The sequence below is a fragment of the Colias eurytheme genome, chromosome 2 (assembly GCF_061535395.1).
Source record: "Colias eurytheme isolate Ceu_HAF_F1 chromosome 2, ilColEury1 Martin Lab GWU primary, whole genome shotgun sequence".
NCBI classification, from domain to species: domain Eukaryota; kingdom Metazoa; phylum Arthropoda; class Insecta; order Lepidoptera; family Pieridae; genus Colias; species Colias eurytheme.
In genome coordinates, this window is record NC_142981.1 from 3,218,773 (window position 1) to 3,230,925 (window position 12,153).

The window sequence follows — 12,153 nt, forward strand, 5'->3', positions numbered from 1 at the left end:
CACATTTTAATGCCAATAGCTCGGCTACTCAGATCATGCTCTTGAGTTAAGTACTATCTTTTTGTACAATGTTGTAGCTCGTGTCTTTTATTATGGCTACTTGTAATGATTAACTAGTTATTGGTACCTACATCTTTGGCGTGCTATGTGAGTTCATTATCGTAAATAAGCATGTCTTCTTTTGAATTTGATTATTAAAATAATATCATATTATAAGTAAAGAAAAATAAACTTTTATCACAATCAGTTTCAAATTAATCAAGTTTATTAAATTCTATTCAGATTATCATTTCAAATAATTTCACAACAATTCGACACAAAATAAGAATCAAAAACGGACATAATTTTATATGTATTCCCAAAACTTTAGCCGGCAGCCTGGCCTCGATAGTCAAATTCTTCACAGGTAGGTAAGTTTATAACAGACACTCAGTATTGATGATTAAAAATAAAGATCACATAAAATACTAAAAAAGCCGGTAGTTCCCACTTCCCAGTACATGATCTAATTTGCACACGATGTGAACTCCACTATACACCTCACACCGATATCAAACCTCGTGTGAAAACGGTCACTAAATGTGGTGTCCACTCACAAATGGGTTTTGAAGATTATTTTACGTGAGCTCGTGGGACTGCAATTTACTTTCATACGAAAGCCGTGAAATCTTCATTGGTAGTCGGTAGACTATTTTTGTCCGGCGAAATGTGTGGTTTAGACTTTAGTCTGTGTTGTGAGTATGTGATTGCTTGTGAATGCATACTTTTTGACGTATTCAATAAAGATTTCACAAAAAATATCGCAAGTAAAATAAATACCTTTGTCTCGTCTACTCAGAAATTAATCAAGCAGTTTAATTCACATAAGTTTTAACTGTTTTACCACAAAATCGAACTCGGAATTTCCATTGAAATTGAAGCGCAAACTGTTACTACTTACTTGTTGTTGTTTACTGTTAAATAAACTTATCTTTCTTTCTTTCTTTCAAACTACCCTGCTAGAAAACCAAGAAACGTTTATAGTAACGTAGAATTTTCCTTTTAGTAAGTTGTAACTATCCTGAAAGTTAATTAAGCAATTGAATAACAGGATTAATAATAATCGATATCAAGACCAGAAAAATTCAACATACATAAAATGAACATACTCTTCTAGTTGGAACTTTATAACTGCACAAAAAAGTGCAGTTCAAATCAAATCATAATGATCCAAGCTTCCGCCAAGTACTCATATTCAGTGTCATTGGCTCATAGATCACAACATGCGCCCGCGCATGCCATGCGACACTACCGCGTGGCTATTAAACATGATTTTTGCTGATGTATTTAATGTTTATCTGATACCACCTTTACCACCGCGGCTTCGCCCGCTTTTTTAAGATCTAATAACTTATATACTAAAACCTTCCTAGAAAATCACTCTATTTGTTTAAAAAAAACCGCATCAAAATCCGTTGCGTAGTTTTAAAGATTTAAGCAGAATATGTACATGGGGATATAGGGACAGAGAAAGCGTTTTGTTTTTTTTTACTATTTATTATACTTTTTTACAGATATTAAAATTGCAATTTGCAAGTTGATCAATCTTTTACGATGCAAGAGCGTAATCGGCTGATATATTTTAGGTAAAAAGTAACAGTATCTCGAAATGCTTCAGGCGCTTTTACCGATACACACCCCATTTATACAGTTCAAACTTAAAGGGCAACTTAAAATTGATTATACATATACATTTTATAATTAATTCGTTCAAATCAAGTTATGTTCCTTATGACCTTCTGTCTTAATCGCGTGCCAAATTTCACCAATCAGTCAAGTACATACACATACACACTGAAGACATTTTCTAGGAAAAATCTTGACGAATCAATAGCTTTATGGCCCCGCTACAACGGTATGAAGTCAATACATCAGTTAGATGGATGATGCCGTCACCGTCGACCGACAAGTGTTAGCAAGTGATGCCACCGATTATAATGTATATTACGAAATGCCTTCATACCTTGTTGTAGTGTTATATTATTTTTATAAAAGTAAATAAAAAAAACACCAAAACACACAGTTTATATTGAAAGATAACTCTATTGGCAATGACGTCATAGAATAAGTCGGAAATACAAATTTTTCTTTTATTTACATTTAATTTCAACCTAGTATAAGAGGTAATTTTATTAGATGTAAAGCTCTGTAGGTTCATTATTATTTTTATGATAATATATGAAAATATATAAACTAGTGTCAATGTATGTGAGTTGCTTTATCTTTGAGTTTGTATTTATTAAAGAGTAGAGTCATATTTATTTATATTAAGTATTTCATGAAAATGTAATTATTACTGGAAACCATTTTTAAGAGCTTAATAGAATATCGGACTTTCTAGGAAATGTCGTCATAATAATATAATGTAACTCTGAAATTATTCCAACATGCACTTTTTTCTGCCGAGAATTAACTTCAATGTCTGCTCTCATGAAAAATAAAATTAATTATCATTTTCTCAAATCGATTAAAATCGAGTCATCCAGTTGACTAGTCACATTCCTCTATTAACTTTTAATTCAAGAATTTTCGAGATTATCCCAATTCGCTTCGAATCGACTCGACTAGCGTACCTATCAATCGATTCGTTGCGAAGTCGATGCGCTACAAAGGTTCATTCAACCCGATTATACTCGGGCACAAAACCTAACTATTTTCAGTCTAGCTGCAGGTCTTATGAATATTGACACTTAAACGGCCAAGAAACCGTTTATAATATTGTAAAAAAGATGATTGCAACTTGAGACATATTTTTTCTTTATCGAGAGCTAAGAAATAGAGTTTGTATTTGGTCTCATCCTAATAATAAGACATTTTCGTTATTACATCATGTTTTATAAATATTTTTGTTATACTGTCCGCAGCTTTATTATATTAGCTGATGCACAGCTCAATTCGAAGATTTTAAAGAACTAGTATCTAACTATATAAATAAATCAACATATTTTCTTAGCAAAAAGTCTTTAAACAAGGCCTGTACTTGCATTCTGCCATAATTATAGTTATTTATCATGTCGGTCATGTATTTATCATATATGTTCGTAACAATTCATATGCAATTTGAGTAAAAAGTGACTACAGAGTGTGGAGCGTGACGGACCATCTTAGAAGATAGAGATGCTATCTAAATTACAACACCGGTGATTTCTCGGACTACCCAGTGGTAACAACTATACATACCTAATCACGCTATGTTAAAAGGGATTTTTCAGTGTATTTTTTTGTGGCAAATAAGTCATGCGAAGAAGCTGTAAGCAAAAAAATTAAATGCATTCATATACACTATATCAAAATGTAATATCCAGGAAGCACAAAAGATAGTACAAAATAAAATATATTTCTTTAAGAATTTGTGATTTTTAAATTATCTCATTTGGTAAACCCCAAAACTATTTGTGGTATCTTTACATACATTGTTAATTTTTTTCTTTCTTATTCTTCTTAATATTTAAAGCATAATAACTCTACATACCTACGAAATTAAAACATTTAAAAATTAAAGCTTGCTAACTCTTGAATCTTCTGAAAACGATACCCAGTCTCGTTCACAGCATTACAGCTAAAAGTTTCATTATATCATGCAAGCAACAATTCAGCAAAAAACTGTTATTGATACTGACAAGAAAAATCGTTTACAATTGCAGTTTTTGTCTTACTTTCAACCGTTATTTTGCTAAACTATTCTTCGTTCACCTCTTTTTAGGGCAACAAAAACGTCTTATGAAACACGAAATTTCGTGTTAAAAATTACGTTATAGACACCAATTGAAAATTAAATCGATATATATTATACATCCTGTTAAATTACAAATGACGCAATTTTTCTGGGTATTACCATTAGTTCTATGATCTTAAATTATGGAAATTTAACTGTACCTACATCTAAACTACGTAACCACAACTAACACAGTAGCGGAATCCAAAGCCGCGACAATTTTGACAATAATTATTTAGAAAGTTGATACTTAACTTTCTCCTTTTGTATATTTTTTTGTCGTCACGATGTTATTACCGAGCTACAAATGACATTTCTTTTATTTGGTCGTGATTTCCCGCGCAAAACGTTTATCTTCTAAAAATTTATTATGCTTAATTTTCTACTTGCTTTTACAAGTTTGATACTACTTTCAGTAAGTATGTAAAGAACGTTTTAATGTAGGTATTCTCTTTTCTTTATTATATACTTAAATACTTAGGTATTTGAAATAGTTCGCACAAAACGTGATTTATTTGGAAACCTGAAACAATCAAAACCTATATTCCTAAGTAGACAGACTACATTTTTTTGGAAACTAGTCCGTTTCAAAATTTTCCAATAGTTATATAAGTTTGACACCTGTCCATTGTCCACGAAAATGTAGATAATGTAACTAATCCGCAACGTGCATTGGTCAGTAGCATTTCTAAGCATCGTCCACAAAAAATAAACTATAAAGTTTCCAAGAAGCAGTAGGTAAGGCAGCTCACTGGCGCATGACGACGCCGGTTGATGACCGACAGCCACCAAAGTCCAAATCAAATCTTCATACTGTGAAGTTTAAACGTTAATAATTTTCGTCCAGTAAAAATTCTTTCCGAACCGATAAAATATTTTTCAGACCTCGTTGCTTTGATGTTACGTGATGGGTATGTGTAGGATTTTAATTATTTGACAATTTTTCAATTCGTTAAAATAATTTGTTCAGTATGAAGACAATTTTAAGGTTGTACTTATCGATGTACCTACATAATATGTATCTCCAAAGATTTGCAATATTAAAATTTTTGTAGCAAATATAATATTTGCTACGTGTTTCATTTAATAGAAAATTATCTATTTATCAACTATGTAGAGCAACAATAATAGGATTTACTCTACATAAAAAATAAAATGAAATTATTGATTATTATGAAAATACCAATGACATCTTAAATGAAAGCTTATATTAAAACTTTAAGAAATACCTATCTCTAATAATAAAATGGAATAAATATCAATTGCAAGAATTTTACAAGATAATTTCCCGAAGCATCCGTGCAGCGCAAACGCAACAAGGAGCTATAATGAACGACAGTGATCGATCATTTTTTTAGATTATTGTAGCGTAAAATTGTACTGAAAATTAAAAAGAAGCTGTAAAAAACTTGTGTTTTAGTTAAAAAAATATTATCTTAGTGCTCTCCTGTTGTCTATGGTCAAACTTTTATGTGTATAAAGTACTAAATACCTACTTATATAAGGTAAGTAAACGTTAAAAAGGCCAATACGTCTTATGGTAAAGTTCAAATTTAAAAAAGTAGCTTAGAATGGGCAAAAGAAATTGTTGTTCAAAAGCCCTCGCTTTAGATTAGTTATCGTTTCCTTTACAAGAGCAACTACGAACAGGTTATGCTTATTCAGTTATAATTATTATCCTTTTTCTTACAGATTTCATTAAGGTTATTTGGAATCAAAGAAGGGTGCATAATGAAGAGGTATACCGTGACGGCAGACGATTAAAATACTGTTTCTATCTTCTATCCTTATTCCCTGCAGGCTATTGCCATTTAACGTCAAATGCAATAACTTTTTATACTTGCAGGTGCACATCTATAGTAAACAATTCGTGTAACTTTCCCAGACGGTAAATATTTATGAAAATTAATGGCGAAAGCATGTTCAAAATCAATTATAAGTTATAACGATGTCTTGATCGATGCTGAATGTACCAGATTACAACTTTCTTGAATACTACAGTTGAAGATATTTTAAAACAATACATAATAAAAAGAAATATTCTTACATAAAATATAAAATACAATGTTATTCTTTAAACACCAGAAAATACCGTTATAATACTGCTAATAAAGATGTTTATTGTTGATATGAGTGCACGCAACTAAATTATAATAGGTTGATATTTAGTAGTTTTCCTATTGTGATCGTTTTATTCAGATTGGAAAGCGAATACAAAACAGTTAAATTGAAAAACAACTGAAATTCGTGCTCAAGTGGCGGCCTTATAGACAGAAGCCATCTCTACCATAACAAATTTAGGCAGAGTTATTAAGGATAATTTACGTTTGCTAGATTTGAGTCTGTGCACGCAATCATAATAGTATAATAATAGTTTTTCTATTCTGTAGTTACTATGTTTTATCCTCTTTAGGATACGAATGTTATGATCATTTACGTTTTCGGCGTATAGTCTGCAAATTGCTCTACATGCGTAGATTTCGTTAAAATGCCTCAGCTATCAAGATAATTGATCCCCAGCATTCCACCAGGCGTGCATCTTGTGATAATCAGGCAGCGCGTGAAGAAGCCGTCGACCTGCCGTGCCACGCGTCGCCGCGCGCGCACCGCCCGTGGAAAACGAGGTGCATGACTCGTTTGCAGGTGACGGGCCACCTGCAGACCGCTAACCTTTCCGTATAAACGATGGATTATGTCATTTATTTATTGCTCGTTAGTTTCGATCGATTGTGTCACTCTCTCCTAAACCTTTGGCAAAAACGTGTGTTGATGGCATTCAGAAACGCTAACCACTTCTTGTGTGTCTATGGCACCGAAACGGCATGTTTTTAAGGTCAAAGTAAGGTTTGTTTCAATAATTTGATTTTTTTAGCTACTATAGAGTTCATGAAGGTTACCTATCTTAATCTCGAATTTTAATATTCCGAATATCATAATCCAGAAAACGTTTGGACATTTTTTCATAACCCCGAATTTTAAAATTTCGAAGTTTTGTTTGCCATATAATCGCAACTCCGAATTTCATTTGCCCATTTCTTTATTTGTACGACGTTTTACAATCCAGACGAATGAGTTCCAGACATACGAAATCTAGATGCACAAAATCCAGATGACCGTAATCCATATGCACGAAAGCCAGATTTTTAAAACACAAATTTTTGAAATACAGTTAATTGATATCTAGACAAACAATGTCCAGATTTTTGAAATACAGTTAATTTATATCCAGACAAACAATGTCCAGATTTTTGAAATTCAAATAAACGATATCCAGCAAAACATAATCCTTCCAGGGGGACGCAGCACGAACCTAACCTAACCTTCTGAATAGATTTTAACACTATAACCTTTCTGTAATGGGCAAATAAAACAATATCGAGTCGGTTCTGGCACTCGCCGGCCGCTGCCGCGGCACGCTCGCTTCGCTCGCTCGGCTCGTGCATAGGGGCTCACAGTTCAAACCTAACCTAACCGACTGAGTCGAATTTGACACTTAAACCTTTCTGTAATGGGCAAGTAAAACAATAGCGAGTCGCTTCTGGCACTCGCCGGCCGCTGCCGCGGCACGCTCGCTTCGCTCGCTCGGCTCGTGCGTAGGGACTCACAGTTCAAACCTAACCTAACCTACTGAGTCGAATTTGACACTTAAACCTTTCTGTAATGGGCAAGTAAAACAATAGCGAGTCGGTTCTGGCACTCGCCGGCCGCTACCGCGGCACGCTCGCTTCGCTCGCTCGGCTCGTGCGTAGGGGCTCACAGTTCAAACCTAACCTAACCTACTGAGTCGAATTTGACACTTAAACCTTTCTGTAATGGGCAAGTAAAACAATAGCGAGTCGGTTCTGGCACTCACCGTCGTAAAACAATAAATTTACTTACTGACAATGTTTATTTTTAGTCGATAGTAAAGGTATAATCACGATTGTATGGAAATCAAATAAAAAGATTATGAAAATCTGGCAATAGTTTATCTGTTATACGATTATATGGGAACCAAATAAAAAGATTATGAAAATTTGGCAATAGTTTATTTGGAAAATGGTACGATGGGAAACAAAAAAAAGTATTCTGAGAATCTGGTATAATAAGATCTGTATTATGAGAATACGGGAAACAAAAAAATACTTTTTAAAAATCTGGTTTTGGTGCATCTGGAAATTGATTCATATGGGAAATTAAAAAAGGAATTTTAAAAATTTGTCATTCATTACATCTGTCTTTTAAAAGTTCTAACAACCGTTTTCGGGGTTTTAAGATTCGGGTAATAGAAATTCGAGTTTTTAATAGGTTACCGTTCATGAATGAGTAATAGCGCTTACATCAGATAAAAGCCCCGTTTATAGAATTTAGTATCTATCTATAAAAATTATAAATTTTTTACTGTTTTTTACTGTTTTTTAGTATTCCTTATGTTTTGGGTTAATTTCCTTAAAACTAGTAGCTACGTATATTTTCTTGACATTATTTGTAATTTAAATGCGATCAATCCTCCAAGTAGGTACTACAGGAAAACTGTAATATTTATAGAAGAGTTCATCTGTGGAATTTTCATGAATAGGCATTTCTCAAAGAAATATCGATAATATTTTCAGCGATAATTATGTAATACCTATTTATTAAAGCTTATCGTGTGCGTAATCACTTTGGCATTTGCTTTTAGTTTTTAGACGATAATTTGAAAATTATAAAATTCCATAAATAGTAATTGAAATTCAAATATAAACAAAACGCAAAGAAAACATCAGCTGTATAATTTTTCCACATAACCGTTCCGCTTTACATGTTATTATCTATGCAAATATGTGCCCACAAGCATGTGCCTATGGAAAAATCGATGAAATTGACCATAACAAGCTTAAAGAAACGTAGCATATCCTAACAGCTACGTAATTAGTCAAGTTGTTGGATGTAATTAAAATTTATCGTCTATCTTTCATTAAAGCCTCAATCGTCAGGTTAGCGGTTTAACGATGATGTTTATGATACATTGCTGTTTTTGCATAGAGTAAGAATTATGTAGCTCTTACGTATTACGTTATGTATTAACCATTGTAATGAAAATCACACCAGAACCGACAACAATTAGATTCGGTCTTAAAGACTATGCTCCGTAGCGAGCAGCGATGCGAGCCTTGCTTTATTTGATCGTTATCATGGGCTCTGAACTATACTGTTCTATTAAACAGTAATGAGGGACGGATTACTTTAACAGAGCGCTTATGATTGTGAACCGTTGCATACAATCTACATCATAAAAACTTCAAAGAATTTATTAGAAAAATAAGTTGTCTGAAAAAAAGCTGCATGACTATTTAAAACATTTTTATAGGTACCCATATTCATTAAATTCGAGATACAAACATAACATGTATAATTACCCGTTCCCATTAAACCTTTGTCATAAAATACATCGTGTGAATCCATCTTATCACAATAGAGGCAATAAAAAATAAAGTTCGAAATATTTTGTGGTCACTTCACGATTTCACGGCGCTGTAATAGCCGAGACTGGAACTTGAAAATGAAGGGCATCAACCCGCATTACATTGATTCTAAATATTACTTGCTCTGTAGATTATATAACGCTAAATCAATGGACACGATAATACTGATGTTTCTCATGAATTTTGACCGTGATCTATCCACATTAATATTATAAAGAGGAAAGATTTTATTGTTTGTTTGAATAAAATAGGCTCCGAAACTACTGGACCGAGTGTTAGAATCCTACATTATCCCTGATGAACAGAGGCTATATTTAATATCTATACTACCTAATATTATAAAGCTGAAGAGTTTTCTTTGTTTGATTGAACGCGCTAATCTCAAGAACTATGTACTGGTCCGATTTGAAAAATTCTTTCGGTGTTAGATAGCCCATTTATCGAGGAATGCTATAGGCTATATAATATATCATCACGCTAAGACCAACAGGAGCGGAGCAATGCGGGTGAAACCGCGGAGCAGTGTGTAGTATATAATTTGTTAAGTCTTCGACCAAGCGGGTCAAGCCGCGGACTGAAGGCTATACTAACTATTATTATATCAAAGGGCTTTCTATGTCAAGGGCCTATGTCAAGGGCTTTGTTACAAATTACAATCCACTAACTACTTGAACGTTGAGTGACGCGTGCTAATCAACGTTCGGCCTAGTCATTCAATCAAATAGCAGTCTCAACTAGCTGACGGCGACATATCCACATCACCACATGCGTAGAAGGACAAAGGAATTGGGAATTTGAAATAAAAACACCCAATGTATTAAAATATTTTATTTAACTGTCAACAATAAAATTATATACACCTTATGTTTATACAATGTACAGTATTTATATCTTATTTACAAGAGTCTACTTGGACCCATATAATCTATTTCCATTTGTACATATTATCATAATAAAATCTGCACTGTGTTCAAGACATAGCAAATGAAATGTGTATAATACAAATATATGTGCAAAATGTTTTAAAACATGTTATAATATCCTTTTTCGTTTTATTTATTGGTGCTTGCATATAACATAATAAATAAAAATTATCTAGGAATGCTGGTTCTAAATATTTCAGTACTTACATAGTATTTTCTTGCATAGTTCAAAAACACATTATTTTTAACTACATATGAAAAAAAAAATTCACAAATAAATATTTTGATAAGCTTGAATTTAAAATCAACTTTTTACCACACAACATCATTTTTGACTTTTAGAAAATATATTACATTTTTACAATTCTGATCACAGATCAAACATTTTCGCCCGATTAATTTAATATACTTACAAATAAGTACAAATTTTGCACAACTTTATCACAATTTACAACACGAACTTACGAATTATTCATGAAAATGATAAACAATATTAAAAGAATATCAAAATAAAATAAAAACCTAAGGCTGAAATGAAATAAATAATTCCCTAGTATAGTAATTGCATGATCTACATTAAAAATATAGAAAAAATATTATTAGTCTATTAAATAAAAGACTCGAATTTTCTTTAAAATATACATTGAAACTTACAAAAACAAATGCCATAAATATTAAAGCAATTGAAATAAAAAATGTTAATAACTCTAACATAATATTTAAAATAAGCTGAAAACTTGTGCGGATTTTAAAAAAAACACAATTTTATAAATGGACAATACAACATTAACACTACATTTTTATATTTACTGAAATTATTTTAACTTTTACAAACACAAACTTATTATAAAGGCGGTTTCGTTGTATAATTACTTAGTTATATTATTACTTTATAAAATTTCCTCACCACATTAACTAATTATATTGAAATCTAATTTTAAAAAATCCACAGTGAGGCTATATGAAGAATTTAATTATATCATTTATTCATTTTCAGACATATTTTCATTTTAGTACAATTGACATCATAACTCGTGTACAAAAATTAAAACACAATTCTATGCATTACATAATTTCAAACAAATATTACTAAGTATGCAATGAAATTACTATGTGGTTTATTATTATAGGTGTAACAATAATTATTGGTCTGTGTCTACTTATTTTAAATTACTTTCTATTGCTTTTTAACTTGAAATATCTCATATTGAAGTGTGCATTCAGCCTATTAAGGCACAAGAAATGTGGACTTTAAAACTATGCTATTTAGTAACAAAATCTTACAATAACAACGGGTCACCATGAAATTTGACTTTGATTGCAAAGCATTAAATTTCGTAGTTTAGGTCGTAATTAGACGGAAAAAAAATATATGGCATGAAAAACTTTGCTTTTGTGCTTAGAAGACTGATTGAAGGAAATTTTTAAAAATCTCGGATTTTAATTTTTTATTGAAAATAAAACTATTGAAATAAAAATGTTTATTATTTTTATTAAGTTTTACTATCAAATTAGCTTACAGAGAAGTGGAAAATAACTTAAAAGTGCACACTTTTACTTTTTCTTTTATGTTCATAGCTACTTTCTCTCTATAAACCCCAAATATAGTCGCCCATCATGTTTTCATTGTATTGGCCTTGATAGCGTTGTACAAAATTCATGATGTCCTGATGGAAACGTTCTCTTTGCTCTTCGGAATAGGCTCCCATATTGTTTTTAAATTTATCCAAATGAGCATGCAGCATATGTACTTTTAATGACATCCTGCAGCCCATGGCCTTAAAATTTGTAATTGGAATTTGCCTTTCCTTCCAAACACCTTTTACAATATCTACAAGCAACATGTGGAGCCCATGGCTTATCTTGATTCCGTACAGGACAGTCAAAATATGCTTCATAGGCTTCACAGAGAACGTGAGATGTCTTTAGTTCATATTTCACGTCTCGAACTTTAATAAATTGACCACATATAAAACAAAATGCATCAGCATCGTATTTGCACTTTCGTGACGACATTTTAAGTTATTATGGG